Below are 19687 nucleotides of genomic sequence, written 5' to 3'. Positions count from 1 at the left end.
CTCCATGACTTACCTTCAACTCAACATTGACTGTGTTCTCAAGAGTGTCTTAATTAATTGCGTCAATATGAGAGTTTGTATGATCGTAAGGAGATCATTCCTGGTTTATTTCCACTTTCTCATGTAACTGAACACCTGAACAGATAACGCAATCCCTCCCATCATTCCAGCTGATGAACCTGCTGCAGCAACTTCTGTCACACAGACTGACATTCCTCACTTTAATCTGATTTGAAATATGACAAATGTTACATAGAATCAAGAGAAAATGTGAGCTCAAATGTGAATGATGACACAGTATGTGCATCCACAAATTTACAGACAACTGTGACTCCACTACTGATGTAACAACTAAGCAGGGTGTGAACTACGGGGGAGCTAGGGGGAGCTCGGCTCCCCTTAATAAGACATGGACTCCCCTGAAAACGTGATTTGTGAAATTCTGGGGGATCTCAAAAAATATTGACAATGTGTTATTTGATGTGCAATTTCAGTTTTTTGTAATGTGATCATCGTGGATAATTATGTGTGAAATTGCTTCAATAAAGATAACTATACATGCTATTCTTGTCATGAGCATCAAGGTGTGGAGGCGCTGCGGTGCAAATTCCACTGTTTAGTACGTTAACTCAAACAGCAAAGGAAGCTGACCCTATCTTTGTAACTCATTGTAAGCCTTCTTTTGAGGCACGTGCAAACGCAAGCACACGAACCCCCCCCCCCCCCACACCCCCCCCCCCCCCCCCCCCCCCCCCCCCCACACCCCCGTAATAAGAAAAAAAAAAAAAAAATCAAGTGGGCTCCCCCAAAGTCCACATTATAGTTCGAACACTGAACTACAGCATTACCAGCTTCACTTATTACTAACCAGTTTGACTTTATTTCTGTCAGACGTCTATATTTCTGTTAGTGTTGTAGAACTCGAGACCGGTCTTGATCTTGAGACCGGTCTTAAGACCATTTTTCTTGGTCTTGTCTCGGTCTCGACTGCATTTGTACTCTGCCTTGTCTTGGTCTCAGACTGAGAGGATTCTGAATTTTATTTCAAGAAGATTTTATTTTTTATGGTCAAGACCACAATTGTGAGGATATCACTAAATTCCCTGATAACAGAATTTTGTTTTAAGAACATTCTCCAAATATTCTGGAAACGTAAAAAATGTCCAGTTTTCTAGACGTTAGAAGAGCGTGTTTTAAAAGGTATGATGTTCCTCAAACGTTCTTTCAACTTAATTTTGATTAACAATTCAACATTCTAGGAACGTTGATTTGTAACATTTCAAGAACATAAAAATGTCCAGTTTCCTTAATGTTACTAGAATGTTATTTAAAGGTTAGTTTGATGTTCCTGAAACATTCTTTCAATCTTTCCAACACCTGCTGTGAACAACCAGTTTTATTGCATTTTGACTTCTTTGTTTTTATTAGGGCTTCTGAGAATTGTTTTTATTAATTTCTGAATATAATAAAGAGGACTTTTTGTATTTTTGTATAAAATATTTTGCCAATTCTATAATGTAATTAATCAAATAAAACAAAACACAAAAGTCTATGGCTTTACCATACATTATATCTACTAAGGTGAAAGTATCAGCAACCACACATTTTTCCTATCAGTCAATCCTGTAATGTTTTCCAAAAGCCGCTCAAGAAATTGCAAGCAAAGCGTTTTACACAGGCATGTATCGTACTGCACACAGACGTCATCAGTGAGCGTCCGCAGGGTCCTTTCAGTCACTGTACGCCTGTCACGCCGTAGTTTCCAGTCTTCTATAGGTCAAACTACAGCAGCAGCAATGATCCGATCATTAAGTTTACTCAAATACTCACTGAATGTCTCCCAACGAGCACATGTCAGGCTGTTATCATCCAGCAGAGGAGTCGGGAAAAGAATAGTCCCTGCCATAGACATAACAAATACATAGACGCCCTTTTGGCCGCTGGATCGCACGTCAACGGCGCCGCCATATTTGTAGGGGCAACATGCCGTAACTCTCATAAGTGGACAGACGAAAAGATGCCTAACTATTTTGAGATTTTAAAAATCGTCGCACAATCCAAACCACATATCGGGGAATTACCTTTCACATGTAATTCTGAACAGTTGTTTCTGGTTGTATTTGGTCATTATAACATTGTTTTGACAGCTAGTTGACCACCAAAGTCAGACTATTAAAAGCTAACGACAACGCTCGTTATCTATGAAAACTGAGATTTTATAAAAGTTTACATGATTTTTATGAGGTCTGAGATTATATTATAGTTTATATCATTAACTGATCAAAATCGCAAGTGAGTCTTCTGTGCAATGAAGCCAGAGGACTTTGACAGGACAGCTCAGGCTGTCAGAAGTACAGATAGACCTAAACCGACACCTCCATGTCCGAAGAGCAGGTGATTTAATTGCCTGTCATCTAATCGTGGCTCATTTATATTTTTACCCCAGTTTAGCCAGTGGAACCTCAAAAAAGGCTGAAGAAATCCTGTCAGTGGACTGTTATCTGCATTTCCAAGAGACCTCGTCTGCCTATTATTATTATTATTATAATATTATTATACGGCTTATATTATTATATGATTGTACTATTCACTAGCCTACTCACTATTTTATTTGCTATTTTTTATTTTATAGACTATATTATTTTACAATTTATGATATACTATCTGCTATTTTATTCAGTTATTATATTAATAAAGTTGCCAGAGACAGTTAAATATAATGCTGTCCATATAAAATGGAGACAATTTTGTCTTTTTTACTATAAAATTACATTTATTGTTGTGTTATGAATAATAAAGCAAACATTTGTGTGTTAAACTGCAAGCATAAGGTTTGGATATAGAAATAGTAAATTATAAAAATGAAAAGAGCCTTAAGATAAATGCTTCAGATTAATAAGGTTCTGAGATGCAAATTATCTTCTTCACATTCATTTGAAATTTTCCTGTGTCGTCCTCTGGTGTGATTCAAGAGGAAAAGCTGAAGGCATGAGGGAAGCTAAAATGCATTGCTGAAGAAAGAAAAAGCAATTTCCACAGTTAAAATCGACGTGAACATTTCATGTACATTAAATTATATTACATTAGGAACGTCTCCACAATTATTAACCTTGAAAAATAAACCAAATCTATGCTTGAGAAGCACAAGTTTTCCCTTTAATGTTGTGTTATGTATATATCTGCAATGTATTGGCTGTTGGCCACCATATAGATTTATTTGATCAATTAATAAATTAAATATTTAATCAGCTTGATGTGGCTAAATATAGTAATTTTTGTCTTATCGGAGTACAAAAAAATTGTAATAAATATGCCATTCAATTTCAAGTATTTGAAACCTGATTTACAACTAGAAAACCACCCCAGAAATATTATTTTAAAATGATAATAGTAATGGAAAAGCATTGATCAGAGTGGGCTGGAAGTGATTCTGTAGGTGTTCATCAGAGAGCTGATCTCAAACGGCAGTGATGCGCTGGAGAAACTGTGGCACAAGATGATGACAGCAGGAGGAGATTCAGCAGCGATGGAGATTCACCTGCAGACGGATGCAGCCAAAGGCACCTTCACCATCCAGGTATCTTCAACCCATGTGACAGACAGAATCGTGGATCAGAATCAGATTAATAACGTCACATTCTGTTACCCATCACTTTCTTTAAATACTCAAAACCAATAGTGTTTTGAAGGAAGATGAAGAACAGCTTTTCTATTGCCAATATGCGTAATTCCAAAGCTGTTTTAATTTTATGAAAGATGTTTAAAATGTGCATTAACCCATCAATATTGAGCATCCAGATGGTATAATCAATCATATTGTAACGGCATGTGACCACAGGCAGAAGAAAGCAGGAGAAGCAGGTTTCCAATAAACTCAAAAGGTTTAATAAGAACTCAACGGGTAGGTAACACATCCAAAACATAAATGACAGGACAAAGAGTGAACAAACCAAGGAGTAATTATACAAGAACTAATGAGGGAACTAATGAGATAATAAACAAGACACACCTGAAACAAGGACACTAATCAAATTAGAAACCATGACAACTAACTAAAGGTGGGAAAACTAAACAAAGGAGGACATGTGACAAACAGAACATGGTGCAAAACAGACATACGTGACATATCTTGTAAAGTGCTTTTGGAGTATGCATTTATTTGTCATTTTAACTGTTTGGAAACAGAGTGTAAAAGTGGACTAAAAAGATTTTTTTATCCTGTTGCGCCCTCTATAGGCCATGATCAGTGACTAGTCGACGTCCAGCTTAAAGCGACATGGCAGAGCATTAAAGTTGACTAGTCTGTGCAACCCATACTGAATCATTAAAAGATCACAGGCTGCATTTACACTGCAAGTCTTAATGCACAGATCCGATCTTTTGACCATATCTGATTTTTTGTCCAGTGTGTTTACATTCCCTTTAGACACGACTGGTATCGGATATCTGTGTTTACATTACTTCCTGCCCTAAAATGATTGTCATTGATAGTTTTACTTGCACATAGCAGATCCTCGGGTTTTGAATGGCCGTGCTATTAAAATTATTTATATATTTCATGTCGAGTGGCCATGATTACCTGCCAGAATAGATAAGTTAACAGCTGTCAGTGTCGTGGATGTTTTGCAGCGCGAATTCTGACTGAATGAATATAGACCGGAAAATAAAGGTAATTTGCGTTTGATATTTTATCTACAGTTATAAGTTTTAGAATTCAGTTTTTTTTTTAATGAATTCAAGGGAGAGAGAGAGAGAGAGTTGAGATTTACAAATACTTTATTAAAAACAGTTCTTTAAATTTAAGTTCTTCAAATTACCTTAATTCATGTATAAAAAACAACTCATCATTGTACAGTACATCTTCACAATGCATCTGTATAGCACCTTTCCTTTGACTGTGCAAAAATCAAGATTTTCATTTTTATTCAAACACAACAGTGGACTATTATAATTGGATTTTTCAAGATCAGGTATAATTCTGATGTCTGGGAAAAAATCATAAGCATCAGTGGAAATAAGACCCATATTGCATTCCTCAAGTAGTTTTTTTCTTTGGAGTTTAAAACCCCATCCAATTTATCTAGAAACTTTCTAGCAAATCTCACTGATCTTATACCCAGATGTACAGCAACAGTTTCTGCATTTTTTAGTCCAGGTCCTGCTTTGTCATCAATATCTTTCAATTGTAATAACTTCTTTGACACAAGTAAGTCTTTAAGCCCTGGAATGGCATCACCTGACACATCAAGGCGACTCCCAAAAACCACAGTCAAGTCAAGTCACCTTTATTTATATAGCGCTTTTTACAATGTAGATTGTGTCAAAGCAGCTTTACATTGATAACTGGTACATTGTTTGACTGCACAGCAGCTCTTAAAGAATAGTGTCAATGCAGGCAGATCAAAAGCACTGTTGAATATCAAAATGTCAAGTCAAGTGTCCCCAACTAAGCAAGCCAGAGGCGACAGCGGCAAGGAACCCAAACTCCATCAGGTGACATCAGGTGGCAGACAAGTGGCAAATTGGTGTTAAAATGGAGAAAAAAACCTTGGGAGAAACCAGGCTTAGTCGGGGTGCCAGTTCTCCTCTGGCCAACAGTGCTTTGTTACAATTCAGGTTGCTATCATAAGTCCAATAGGATCGCAACATTAAAAGTATTTATTTCAGTTCCATCCAATTGAGGATCGTATTCATCACGCCGGTATGGACGGTTGTTGAGGAACTGTGTCGTGGCTGTCGTGTCGATGGTTACAGGTTCTTCAAGCAACCAAAAAAGAGATGTAGCTGACTCAGTCCACTGATGTTTAAAAAGTCTCCACACTTTAAAGAGACTTTTATAAGAAGAGGGTAATACAGTCAAATCCAGAAAAGAATGATCCATTAAGAAAAGCGCAGCATGAAGTCCCATTCCATTCACTCCACGTAAAATGCTTTGTGCCAATGGCTTCCACGCTAGACTTTGAGGTCCCATCAGTAATCGCTGAATGAATTGTAATCGATAAGTTCCTCCTCTGCTGACAAGATTAATCAAACCTTGACCCCCTTCATCTCTTGGCAGGAAAAGAACACTTTGAGGTGTCCAATGCAAACTGTCCCAGAAAAAATTAACCATTTCTCCTTGAAGCTTTGGTAAAAGTCCAACAGGTGGATCTACACATGCAAATTTATGCCATAAAGAGGACCCCACTAAATTATTCATTATAAGTGTGCGACCTCTATAAGACAGATGGGGAAGTAGCCATTTCCATTTCTGTAAAAAAATCCTTTGATTTTTTTTTTTCTTCTAGCATACAATCCCAATTCCTTTGAACAAAGTCATCATTACCTAAAAAAAACTCCAAGGTATTTTAAACCACCTTTCTTCCAGATTAAACCTCCAGGTAAGTTGGGAAGTCCTCTATTCCAATCTCCCATTCAAAGGGCCTCACTTTTTGCCTAGGGCTGTGTATCACCAACATTGTCATGATACGATACATATCACGATACTAAAGCCACGATACGATACATATCACGATATGGATCAATTTGGAATTTAATTTTCTTTTGAGCAGAGTTTAGTAACAGTAATAGGTGTTTATTGAATAACCAGTGTTATAACAGTTGTGATAACTGAAAAACAATTTTGTTTTTGTCATTGAAAAAACAATGACTTAAATGAAATAAAAAAAAATTGTCACAAAAAAAAGCTTAGAATGGCTCTTCCTTTTGCTTTTAAAGTCTCTGCCTCAGTAACTGAAATGACAATTATAGTGACACTGAAGCATATCAACAAAGCTCAATGACTAAACAAAACTTAAAACATATTCCATAAAAGCAAAAACTGTAACAACTTAAATTTAACTTGGTTTCCTCAAACCCTTTTAAACACCTAGTATTTAACAATTTGGTCTTAAGTGTTTTACAACACATCACATTTACAATTACATCTTCAGATTTTTATGCAGAAACAACAATTGATCAACATGCTCAGGGTTAAGAGCACTCCTCTTTGCTGTAATTATATCTCCAGCAGTGGAGAACACCCTCTCTGCTGCTACGCTTGTGCCAGGGATGCAGAGGGTACATCTTGCCAAGTTTGATAGTAAAGGAAAAACAGACTGGTGCTCCTTCCACCAGATGAGTGGATCCTCTGTAAGAGGTAATGGCTCTGTGTCTCTGTATGTCCTGACTTCAACCTCTGCCTGATTATACAGTGTCAGAGGTGATTGTTGTGTTTTGGGAGGGGAAAATGCATCTCCAAACAAGTCCTCAAGAGCACATGAGTCCACATTCTCTCTCTTGCAGGGTGGCGACAGATCGGTCTCAGCATTCTTTCTGTTCTGATCCGCTTCATTACTCTGGTTCTGAAATAATCATAAGATGACATTTGTAATTAATAACTTGGTAACACTTTACAATAAGGTTAATTAATTAACATTAGTTAACTACATTAGTTAAATGAACTAATCATGAACTGCACATCTACAGCATTTATTAATCTTTGTTAAAATTTCAACATTTACTTATACTTTATTAAAATCTTGTTAACATTAGTTAAAGCACTGTGAACTAACATGAACAAACAATGAACAACTGTATTTTTTATTAACTAACATTAACAAAGACGAACAAATACAGTAACAAATGTATTGCTCATGGTTAGTTCATGTAAGTTAATACATTAACTAATGTTTAATAAATGAACCTTATTGTAAAGTGTGTATTGTAAACTCATGTAGCCTATATTTTGTAGACCACATTAATAAAAACGTATGTTGTTCTAGAACATATTTTGAGTTGATTTCCAAAAAAAATATTTTTACAGATAGAAAAAAAAAAAAAAAACGGGGCAGTATAAAAACGAATCTATAAAATTAAGTGAGAAGACATTATTATAATATAACTAGCTGATATAATTAACTTAGTTTTCATACAGTCAACTTACCGTTGCAAGCGAAATCTGTGATGCCTCCATTGCCATTTTGGTGTGGACCTCCTGTCTGTTCTCCTCCTTCAAAAAGTAATGTACTTCAGTAATGCAGGCTGTTCTACGAATCGCTCCAACATGTCATGTGCGCTGTTCCACCTCGTACAGACATCGGTCATCAACTTATGCTCAGGAAGACCAAGTACCTTTTGCTTCTCGTGCAGGACATGGCAGGCGATTGTACTTTTCCTAAAAAATGTTGTGATGCTCCGAACTCTTCCGAGAAGATGGGGAAACTTTCGGTAACTAAGAGCCCGTTGAGCAGCCAGACTCAAAAAGTGAGCAAAGCATCTCATGAACTAATTTGGCTAGCTCTGCAGCTACTGACATGTTAGATGCACTTTCAGTCACAAGCACTGGATCTTTCTTTTATTCCTCATTCTTGCATCACATCATTTAGCAAATCTGCGATGTTTGCTCCGGTGTGATTGTCAAACATCACTCTAGTCTGCAGAACGTGCGAGACAAGTTCCCACTGTGGAGATATGTAGTGGCAGGTTATCGTAACATACGATTGGGTTGCTCTCGAAGTCCAAGCATCGCAGGAAATGGAAACTCTCTGTGCAGAAGAGAGTGACAGCAGAACGTCTCGCTTAACTTCATCATACAACCGGGGAATTGCCGTTTCTGTTAAAAACTGACGTGTTGGTATTGTGTAGCGTGGCTCACACTCGTGAAGCAATTGTCTGAAGCCGTTATTCTCGACAACGCTGTATGGCCGTAAATCCTGACATATGAAGCGCATTAATGCATTTGTAATCTTTTGAGATCGCTGAGACGTGGGTAAGATTTTTGAGATGAAAGCATCAGGCAACGTTGGCTGCTTCTGGGATGACAGATATGTGCTACTAGGCCTACCTGCTGCGACCAGGGCTGGCTGGTCTGGATGATGTCTTGACATATGCAGAGAGAGGTTCGTCGTGTTGCCGGAGTACATAACTTTTGTTTTGCAGTTCTTGCATATCGACTCATGTCTAATGTCTGACTCTCCGGTTTAGCGTAAAACCCAAAATTCTCCCATATTTTTGATTTTACTTTTGTCGGCGGTGGCAAAATCATCTTATCCATTTTGAATGTCTCGCTCTGCTGCTCGCGTTGCTAAATTAGCGCCAATTGACGTCACGTGATTATTGGCTACATTCAGAAGCACGACAGACTCGCGCATCGTCAGGAGTTCATGACGATGTATCGCTGTATCGATATTCTGAGCACAGCCCTATTTTTGCCCAGTTGACTTTTGCAGAAGAAAGTTTTTTAAAACCATTAACAATGATCTCCAATTTTTTAACATCATCAGCATAAGCAGAAAGGTGCAAAGAGGCATTACAGTTTGGTATAGTAAAACCACTTAACTCGGTTCTTAATTTATGAAGTAGAGGTTCAATAGCCAGTGAATATAACATTCCTGACATAGCACATCCAGTGGTGTAGTCTAGTTTTTTTTGTAGTGAGTATACTGTGATTTTTCCCTCCCAGCCTCATACTCACCTGTCCCAGAGCGACACCCCATAATCACCGCCACACTCACTAAAGCACATAGTATGCAACTGATCTAGGCTACATGTTATTGAGAGCATTCTGAAAGACTGCTTATGTGTGTTTTATCAAAATGTCAGTTATATAATCAACAAAAGGAACCTGCTGGGTAATTTTAACCCAACTATTGTGTAAAAACTGCTGCATTGCTTGCTTACAATGAACCCAAAATATGTTGGAAATTAACATTTATTAATATTAAATATAATAATTAAACAATAAACATTTATTCAATTGTTTATTAATAAATGTTCACCTTTGATTATTATTATTATTGTTGCCTCTAGTAATTATGTGTCTGATTTTCAATTTCCAACCTATTTTGGGTTCATTTTAAGCCAGCCACATAGTCATTTTTAAACAATAGTTGGGTTAAATAAAACTACCCAGCAAGTTGGGAAATTTAACCCCACTACTGGATTAAAACAACCCAATCGCTGGGTTTGTCCATTTTCAACCTAACTTGGGTTGTTTTTAACCCAGCATTTTTAGAGTGTAACAATAATGGAAAGATGAGGCTTATCACCCTGTTTCTGTTTTGCACCATTTCCTGCCAGTCTGCCATCATAGTTATGCATTTCAATTCACTAACTTGCAATTCGATTCAATATCAGTTATTTTGGATATACTGTATATCAGGTACAGTACATGGCAAATTTTCTCAAGAAAAAAAAATCTCTCAACTAATGCTGTAAAATAGGACTACATTATCTACATAAAATGGCAATCAGTTGGTACTACATTAATATTGAAGGTTAAAATGAACTGATTTGTACAAACTTAAATAACACTTAAAGAAATTTTTATAATAATAAAGTTATAATAGGCCTACAAACTTTAAAATTATTTTTACTCCAATTCGTTTTTTGAAATATAAAAATTTTACATGGTGGCTGTCAACTTGACGGATTTATTCAAACATGGGTAATGTTCTTCAAAAAGGCTATTGAAGAACATTAAAAATTATAATTATATATAATATGGTGTATATATTTAGCTAAATGCTCCTCTCAAGAGTTCATTTTTCTAGCTGAACGAGTTTATGGTCACTGAATATGTTTGTTCTGAGGTAAATGTGAAGTTAAGTTACATTGTTTACAAGCTGTTATTAACGTCTTTCCGCGGCTGAAACACTGATTAAGCGATTATACGAGACATGATATGGATTTCGTTAAGTTGTAGTGTATCTTTTATCATACCTTGAAGTTTATTCATGTTTATTTCGCGCTGTAACTGGTATTAAAGCGGAGGAGAGGATCAGTTAACGTGCGCGTCAGCCTGCCGCTTCTCTTGAACTGAGGCTACAGCGATCTGTCTCTACCATAGATTAAAGAGCGCCAAAACGGTATTTATGTTGTTTTTATTCCGAAGTAAAATGGGCAAAATATGAAACTTGAGACTTTGAGAAATATGAGACTTTGTTTCATGTCAAAAGCAACAAACCACAAATCATATTGTGATTTATTGGATGGTTACGTATCCTCGTGCTTTTTTAAGTGGGTATACGGAAATCCTTGACCTTTCCTAGTGGGTATACGGCGTGTACCTGCGTATCACGTAGACTACACCACTGAGCACATCCCTGTCTAACTCACCTCTGAACTTCAAAAGGAGCACTCAAACCACCATTGACTTTGAGTATACTCTCAATGTTACAATACACGGCCTCAATCATATTTATAAAATTCTGACTAAAACCAAAAGCCTCTAAAACATCTCTCAAATATGTGTGTTCAACACGGTCAAAGGCTTTTTCCTGGTCAAGTGAAATCAGACCACAATTAACACCCAATAACCTTGCAACCTCAAGAACGTCTCGAACCAATGATATATTGTCGAAGATTGATCTATTGGGTATACAATAATTCTGATCGGAATGTATTACTTGACTCAAAACTTTACCTAACCTTGTAGCTAAAGCCTTTGATAATGTTTTATAATCTGCGCAAAAAAGAGATATTGGTCTCCAATTGCTTATGTTTTGAAGATCCTCTTTCTTAGGCAACAGAGTAGTAACAGCTCTTCTACAGCTTAGTGGTAACAATCCTTTACTCAAACTATCATTAAGAACGCAAAAAAAATCTTCACCAATCACTGGCCATAAAATTTTATAAAAATCAACAGGAATCCCATCAATACCAGGAGTCTTCCCATTTTCCATTCTAATCATAGCTGTGTATAATTCATTTTGTGACAGAGATTGTTCAAGCATATTATTAGACTCTTCGTCAATCTTTGGAAGATCATTAAAAAAAGTAGAATCTTCATTTTCTCTGAGACAATTCACATCTATATAAATTTGAGTAAAAAGCAACAGCATGTTTGTGTATTTCATTAGGCTCAGTAAGCTCTTTTCCTCTGTCAGAGCGCAATGAGTGAATGATACGTCCATTTTTGCTTTCTAAATTGAAAAAAAATTTAGGTGGTGCATCCATTTGTGTGATACTTTGAAAACGCGAGCGAAGTAACGCCCCTTGTGCTTTCACACCTAATAAATCTGCAAGCATTTCTTTTTTGGATTTACTGCTTTCAAAACAATCACCATCACCTGTAGAAGCTGTTGTACACAAAAGTTCTACTAGTTCATTTTTTAACTCTTTCATTGACTGAGCCATTTCCTTACTAACATTAAGAGTGTACTCTTGACACAGTTGTTTAATATGGACCTTGCCACAATCCCACCATTGTTGTAAGGAAGTATAAAACTGTTTTTGTTCTTTACAAGTTTCCCAAAACAAATTAAAAATTTCAATAAACTTCTTATCATTTAAAAGTGATGTATTCAAATGCCAGTAAGCACTCTTTAAATTCACATAATTAATAAAAAAAAAATTACAAATAACTGAACAATGATCAGAAAAACCAACTGGAATTATTTTACAATCTCTAGCCAGATTTGCTTGAAAATTAAACACATAAAGCCTATCCAGTCTTGCCATAGAAATAAGATTATCTCTACTGTGTGCCCAAGTATATTGTCTGTTCTTATGATGCACATTCCTCCAACCATCACATAAATCAAATGTTTTTATTAATTGTGTGAGAGCTTTTTGTGAGGCAATATGTGGCTCTAAATGGTTCCGGTCTAATTTATCATTTACTGTACAGTTAAAATCTCCACCTAGGCACAATAATTCTTCTGAACTTAGGTCTTTCATAACATCACTAATTGTATATATAAAAAAAAAATTCTTTCAGCCCTCTTTGTATAGGAGCATATATATTTAAAAAAAAAAAAAAAAAAAAATCATTAAAACATTTCAAACTTGGCTTTAATTTTTAAAAGACGCCCTCTGACTATTTCCTCTATTTCACAAGAAATTGTTAGTGATTTCCTTGAAAACAACACAGCTACACCTCCACTGTTAGAAGACAAATGACTTTGATCAAATGAAATTTGATCATCCCATTCCTTTTTCCAGTCTACCTCATTTAAGTCACTATGTGTTTCTTGAACAAAAGTAACACCAAGACGCTTTTGTTTTATAAATTCAAACAAACACATTCTCTTCTGTCTCTAGCACCATTTAAATTGAGAGTTCCAATTTTAAAATCTCTCATAATAAATGATGTTTTAAAAAAACAAAAATTAAAAGAAACAGCCAGCAATGCTAAGACAGCTACCAGAAAAAAGAAGTTACATCATATCTTGTTTTTCATCATTAAGGATTTGCTTTTTAAGTTTACTCACAATTTTCCTGAGACGATAAACTTCTCTATCAGCAAATACACCTTCTTTCATTAAAAACTTTGCATCATTAATGAAAGTTGATCGATCAGGGAAGTAATCTTCAACCTGAACTCCAGGTAGCCCTTTAGTTTCTTTCAAAAATTTGCTGATTTCCTCAAATCCATATACTGTTATCTGATTTTCATTTTCATTTTGAGATGAAAGATAAGAACAGTCAGAAGTATTAGAGTCTGTAAAATCTGCATCATTGTCAGAGGTTAAACTTTCAGCCTCATTTTTGTCTTTTTTTGCTTGTTTAATCACCTTACTCTGGCAATTTTTTTTTTCCTTTTAGTAGGGATTTTGAAGATTGACTCTGTTTCCATTTCCAATTCAACAACACCCTCACTGACCTGTTTGTCAGTAGTTGTCATGTTATCTGCAGTTACATTGATGTCGCTGCTTTTTTCAGCAGTCTCAAAAACCATGAGATCAGTTACAGAAAAAAGACCTGCAGTAATCTCTGCCATTGTGGGTTTATTTGGTTTATTCACAACTGACAGAAACTGACTCAACAGCAGCAGAAGCCACAACATCCTCTGTGACAGACACAACTCCAGAATGATTATTCTCAGAGTTTGTCTGTACAGTAACATTTTCTTCCATTTTTTTCAGAACAAGCATGTATCAAATGGCCAATTTTGCCACAACCAAAGCATTTCATTATGCTTTCAGACGTAGCATAAACTGTATAGTTAAAGTCCTCCACTTTAACATTAAAGGACAGGTTAAGTTCGTCAGCATTGTTTTTCAGAATCATATAAACCTGTCTCCGAAAAGACACTACATGTTTCAGCAAGGGTGATTTACAGCCAAGAGCAAATTTCTGAATGGGAGAGACTATCTTGCCAAAAGAAGACAATTCTTTAGCAATACTTGCATCAATAACAAAAGGAGGAACATTTGACAAAATAATCTTTCTGGAAGGGCTACTAAGAGGGAGTACAGGTGTAAGCACATCAATAATTACGACTCCCGTTTGAACAACCTCATTTGCCGTTTCGATCAAGTTTAAAAACAAAACAACTGCGTTGTTCATTCTAGACAACAGAAACAATAGAGTTGTAACCCACCACATTGCCAACCGCTAAAGCACATTCCTCTACACTGAATTTACACAATATTTTAATCCCATCACGCCGCGTTACACCATCACTACTTAACACCTGGAGCAGCCATGCTTCCCGGCAGAAAGAGACGCCGGGAGCAGACTCCCACAACTTTCTCTAAAAGCTACTCTTTTACAACAATTACACACAAAACACATAAACAAACAAAAAACAACAAACTACAGAAAAGTTAGAAAGAGATCGCACTCAAACTCACCACACGCTCTACTCACATGCGCACCCAGAAACAGAGAGAGAGAGAAAGAGGGCTACATTGAAGCTTTTGGCTTATAAGAAAAACAAGTACACGGCGGTCTCTTTTAAATTAATCGGATTTGGACACATTTGGAAGTGGCTCAGAACGGATGCGAAAAAATCGGATCTTGTGTGGGTTTTTGTGTTTACACGTGTGCAACTAATTCCGGTCTGTGTCAGATGTGAGCAAAAGATCAGATTTTTTTGTGCCAGTGTAAACGCAGCCACAATCTCGATTCAGACACCCGCACAATCTTTTTTCTAAATGACAGCGATTCGGCTCTAAGTACGATCACAGCGAACATGCTGCTGACTCAGATAAAGCACTTATTGTGTGTAGGTATGAAACAGCTCCACAATCAGTCTTTTCAAGCACACAGTTCATTATTTCTGTGCTACAAATATTCAAATTACCACAGAAGTACTGGGATAAAAGTTTATAGTTCAGATATAAACACTGATGTCTACAGTAGCGAAAAATAGAGCAAACCACCTTTTGAATGTATTTTGACGCTTCAAATAAATTACACTGTTAATCCAGCAGGTGGCGACAAGTGACTGTTAAAAAATGTATTTGTCATTGAATCATTCATTCAAGAGATTCATTCAAAAATGCGGATTCATCCAGTAATGAAAAATATCTTTGAAACAAACAGAGATCGTGATTGCATGTCATGTGTGGGCCTCCGTAGAATCATTCAAACTGATTTTTATAAAATAACTCATTCAAATGAATTAAACATTTTTTAAATAGACTGCAGCAATTAATATTTTCTCAGAACCTCTAGTAAATTACATGTTATTTTGTTTGGTTGTCTTTTCAGAATCGTAGGAGAATCATGATCTCTGTTTGAAACAAAAAAATAAACAAAACAAAAAAAAACAAATTGTGATTCTCAGTTTATCCAGAATCGTGCAGATCTACTTGACACTTTTTAGTCATACAAACAAACAATTAATGCAATGTGAGCGGATCTAAATGTAATGTCACAACTGAAACTTTTCATTCATTTTCACATTACACTTTAATCACGACAGTCATATTGTTTTAGCATTTTTTTTGCCCCAGTCCAGCTGAAGGAAATCAGTTGTAGCAGCGGAGCACTTTAATCCCTGTGTAGAAGGTGTTGATCAACATGTTTATGCTCTGATTTGTAGGACACCAGTGTTGGGATGAAAAAAGAGGAGCAAACTCCAAAGTCTGCTACTACAGAAACTAATCGGCTAACTAATGTAAGTAAAAAACGTCCTCAAACAATTACTGACAAAACATAAACAGTCAGAAATACAATAAAAACAAGAGAAAAATTACAAACAACAGGACAAATGCAATACAAATAAAATATTACGACAGTGACGTTACATGATTTGACTGATTTGGATGTTATGTTTGTGCATCTCAACATCTTCTACTGCTGGAGATGGTGAGTGTGAGACGACGGCTGAATCAGACGAATACACAGTGACTTTAGTGTTTCTAGTGTAGCTTACAGTCTTACTCTTTAAAGCAGCTAAACCACTATAACTCACATTACTTTAAGTACCCACTGAAAATAAATGTACCCTTAATTAAAGAATTTAAATTACTCTGAAAATGAAATACCCTTTCAGTAAGTATAATACAGTTTGCAAAATCTCTGCAGGTTCCCTTGTCAGATATTTCTTAATATTATAAAATATTACCTATTAAACGTATAATATCTAAAATAATTTAACTACAAAATGACAACTGAAATATGCATTTAAAACACATATTTGTATATATTTTAATTTATATGCAATTATATGCATTTAAACATAAGCTAAAATATGTACATAATTAGAAAAATTGCTCATGCATTTAAAAATCAAATATTTATTTACATATTTTAAAAATACAATTAAAATGCCAATTAACCTGCATGTTACATCATTTAACAACTGTCTGATGAAGAGCCATACGGCTTTAAATGTCACATATTAGTGAGAACATGAAATAAAAAGTCTTTTATACTTTTGGAGCTGGGGTGTGCCAACTTTTTATTTATTCTTTATTTTTATTATTTAACAACTGAAATGTGGATTTAAAGCACTAATTCACACATTTTAATTTATATGCAATTATATACATATAAATATAAATAATAGTATGTACTTAAATAAAGTATTTACATTTTAAAATACATTATGCATATAAACATTTATTCAAATTAATTAGCCTGTTTCATGACTTAACAACGGAAGTATGCATTTAAAACACTAATTTGTGCGTATTTTTCATATGAAATTATATGCACTTAAACTTAAATTGCAGTATGTACTTAATTATGTGCATTTTTTTTAAAAATGATTTACTTATTTTAAAATTCCATATTATATATATATATAATAATTTAACAACCAAGATATGCATTTAAAGCATATTTGTATATATTTTAATTCATATGCAATTAAATTCAATTAAAATTAAATTACAGAATGTACTTAATTAAAAAATTGCATATGCATGAAGTATTTACATTAAAATTACATTACACACATTAAAAATGTTAGTTATTAATCTTAGATTAAAGGCACAATATGTAATTTTCAAAACAAAGGCGTAGCTTGATGACGCCTTGATTACGCGAAATCATGGGAGGTGTTGTCTTCACGTCTACAGCCGGTGGAAAGAAATAGGGATGGGGCTCGGGCAGAAATCATATTCATGGATGAGCTAATGTATTAAAGATTTATTAACATTACTGTAGTATGAAGCAGGGTGTGGAGCGGAGCGAGGCTGCTGGAGCGATTGCTAATGAAAGACGAGCATGTCTCGAGAGCAGTGGAGCTTTTATTATGCCGCAGTCATCGCTTCCATTTTTCCGGTCAACCGTATGTGGGGTAACGTAGCACTGTTTATCATATTAGACACATTTGTGTGTGGAAAGTTGTTATAATGCTACTCTGTGTTCACTCGGCGGCTGCTATGAGACTCTTGTTCCACACTGCAGTAAAACATGGTACTCACGGTAAACCAAGAAAACGAGATTTAAACAATAAGACTTACTGTGTTGAGCTATATAACATGATTAGTTTTCTGTCGATGAATGTATCCAAACAGTTGCTCACATGTCTAATAAAACACTTAAAAAACACAAGCGTTTTTGGTGTTTCCATGGTTTCTACAAAATCGAGGGTAACGCAGGTATGATGTCATTGATAGGCGATGCACAGACACGGTCCGTATCCTGGTTAAAATGACTTATTTCTCTGGATTTAAACATTCTTGGAAACATCTGGGATAATGTAAGTACTTAAGTCAACAAAATATATAATTTTGTTCTAGTGGTTTTTGGATATTTTAATCCAAAAATCTTACATATTGTCAACATCTAAAATTAAAATAACTTAAATATGCATAATTTAATTTATATGCATTATGCAGTTATGTGCATTATATTTGAATACAAATTAAAACACATTAACTGTTTTAATTATACATTTTTTGAATTATACATTTTATTTAATATTCGGCTGTGTATCTGATTTTTATCTCACAAATCACTTTTGTTCTTACATAGATAATCAAACCAAATTAATATTTCATGTCCATTTATTTGGTGATCAGCATGTAATAAATCCTAATGATTCTTTGTTTTGTTTTGATGCCCGACTGACTGCATTACCCTGTTTGTAAACGTGTGAGCAGAATCCATCCATGTTTGACGTGAGTGGTGAGATGGGATCCAGTGTGTCTCTGTACAGCAGGAAGATTCTGATCCAAACCAAAGCCACAGACGTCCTTCCCAAGTGGCGGCGCTTCCTGTGAGGTCAGATGAGCATCCGTATAACTGCATGAAACAAATTTAAATGCATTGTTATATTAACAGAAACATGTTCAAAATAAAGGAAATTTGATCCCAATCAAGTTTCATCTTGTGTTTGTGTTTTCAGGTGTTGTGGACAGTGAAGATATTCCTCTAAACCTCAGCAGAGAGCTGCTACAGGAAAGCGCCCTGATCACGGATAAACCTGCTGGAAATATGATGTTATGTCTTCTGCATTGAGCAAAAAACAAGAGTAACAAAAAACAGTATTTCTTACAAGCTACAACAATCAATACAGAAATTGTTCACACATTTTCAGGTTTATACATCAAATGCTTAATATTACTAACACTAAATCATTTTACATATTTCCAAATCCAAGTTATTTCTAAGGATGCTGATTCTGATCTCATTAAAAATCATCACAGATGTTCAGTGGAGATTTTACACCAATCAGGATCTAAACTAACAAATGGATAAAGTTTCTCATTAAAAGACTGGCCAGATGTCTGAGCACTGCTAAATCCACTCAGTTCGCTCCATCACCTGAACTTCATAGTAAAACACACTCTGGGATCATCCATCCATCGTCACCATAAAGATCATTTTCATCAAATTTATCATCTTTACCTTCTTATGGTTCTGTGTCGTCATTCATCACTTCTTCCTCATCTTCAGGCCCAATGAGACGTGAATGAGCTGAATCAGCATCCAGAGTCACATTCACTGTTAAAATATTGAACATTTACAGATGGGTATATAATAAAAAAATAATAATATATTTTTTGTAGTATTTTGCCAGAAATCCTGGTAACTTTACAGCATTAAATCTGCTTTGTTGTATTAAGCTAAAATAATGTGATGAAATACTATAGACCTATACTACTGTAATGCAGTTTACTTTTACATAAACTAAACAATTATCATGTCATATGGTAACTAACTTGATTAAATAACTTAATTATGATACAATTCTTGACACCCCAACAAGGACATCACCAATTTTGAACCCTGCTTGTGTTGATTTTATTTGTGTTGCTTTTCTTTATAGATAGTTACATTTACAAGTTTAAATGTATAGTTTGTTGTTATGGCACATATAAAATAAATAACAATAAATTATTGAACTCAAAAAATTGAGTACTTTTACTCACCCAAGTTTGTTTCATGTGTGATCACTAAAAACAGATAGAAAAGTCCATAACAGAATTCATCAATAATGAGATCCATTTTTAATATTAGTCATCATTTGAAGTCCAGCAAAAACCAAAAACAGTTTACATATCTCATAAAAATCTATAAT

At 35.2% G+C, this 19687-nt stretch overlaps 1 protein-coding gene and 3 long non-coding RNA genes across 19 annotated transcripts in view; 2 read left to right on the top strand and 2 right to left on the bottom strand.

The window, feature by feature from the left end:
* LOC127509236 (butyrophilin subfamily 1 member A1-like) overlaps window positions 1-19687 on the bottom strand; it is a 126352-nt gene that overhangs the window by 58830 nt on the left and 47835 nt on the right. Inside the window, exon 1 of one of the 15 annotated variants that reach the window (XM_051887811.1) lies at window positions 14-707. The exons of the other annotated variants lie outside the window; for them this stretch is intronic. The gene's annotated coding sequence lies outside the window, so the exon portion shown is untranslated. Of the gene's footprint in view, window positions 1-13; window positions 708-19687 lie in introns of those variants that run through there. 15 annotated transcript variants of the gene reach the window in all.
* The window catches only part of LOC127509244 (uncharacterized), a 46375-nt gene that overhangs the window by 25201 nt on the left and 1487 nt on the right, over window positions 1-19687 (top strand). The gene's annotated exons all lie outside the window — the stretch shown is intronic.
* LOC127509245 (uncharacterized) lies at window positions 3378-19520 on the top strand. Of its 2 annotated transcripts, XR_007929179.1 has the most exons (5): window positions 3378-3577; window positions 15755-15829; window positions 17781-17863; window positions 18267-18387; window positions 18512-19520. It is a non-coding gene; the product is annotated as an uncharacterized LOC127509245 (long non-coding RNA). The 2 variants fall into 2 exon arrangements; XR_007929178.1 differs by lacking the exon at window positions 17781-17863 and having other exon boundaries at window positions 3381-3577.
* Window positions 5270-15720, bottom strand: LOC127509248 (uncharacterized). The gene is made up of 2 exons (XR_007929182.1): window positions 7925-15720; window positions 5270-7343 (listed from the first exon to the last, which is right to left on the bottom strand). It is a non-coding gene; the product is annotated as an uncharacterized LOC127509248 (long non-coding RNA).

Source organism: Ctenopharyngodon idella, chromosome 3 (assembly GCF_019924925.1).
Source record: "Ctenopharyngodon idella isolate HZGC_01 chromosome 3, HZGC01, whole genome shotgun sequence".
Taxonomy (NCBI): Eukaryota; Metazoa; Chordata; class Actinopteri; order Cypriniformes; family Xenocyprididae; genus Ctenopharyngodon; species Ctenopharyngodon idella.
Note: the sequence above shows the minus strand (reverse complement) of the source record. Positions and strands in the feature narration are given on the sequence as shown.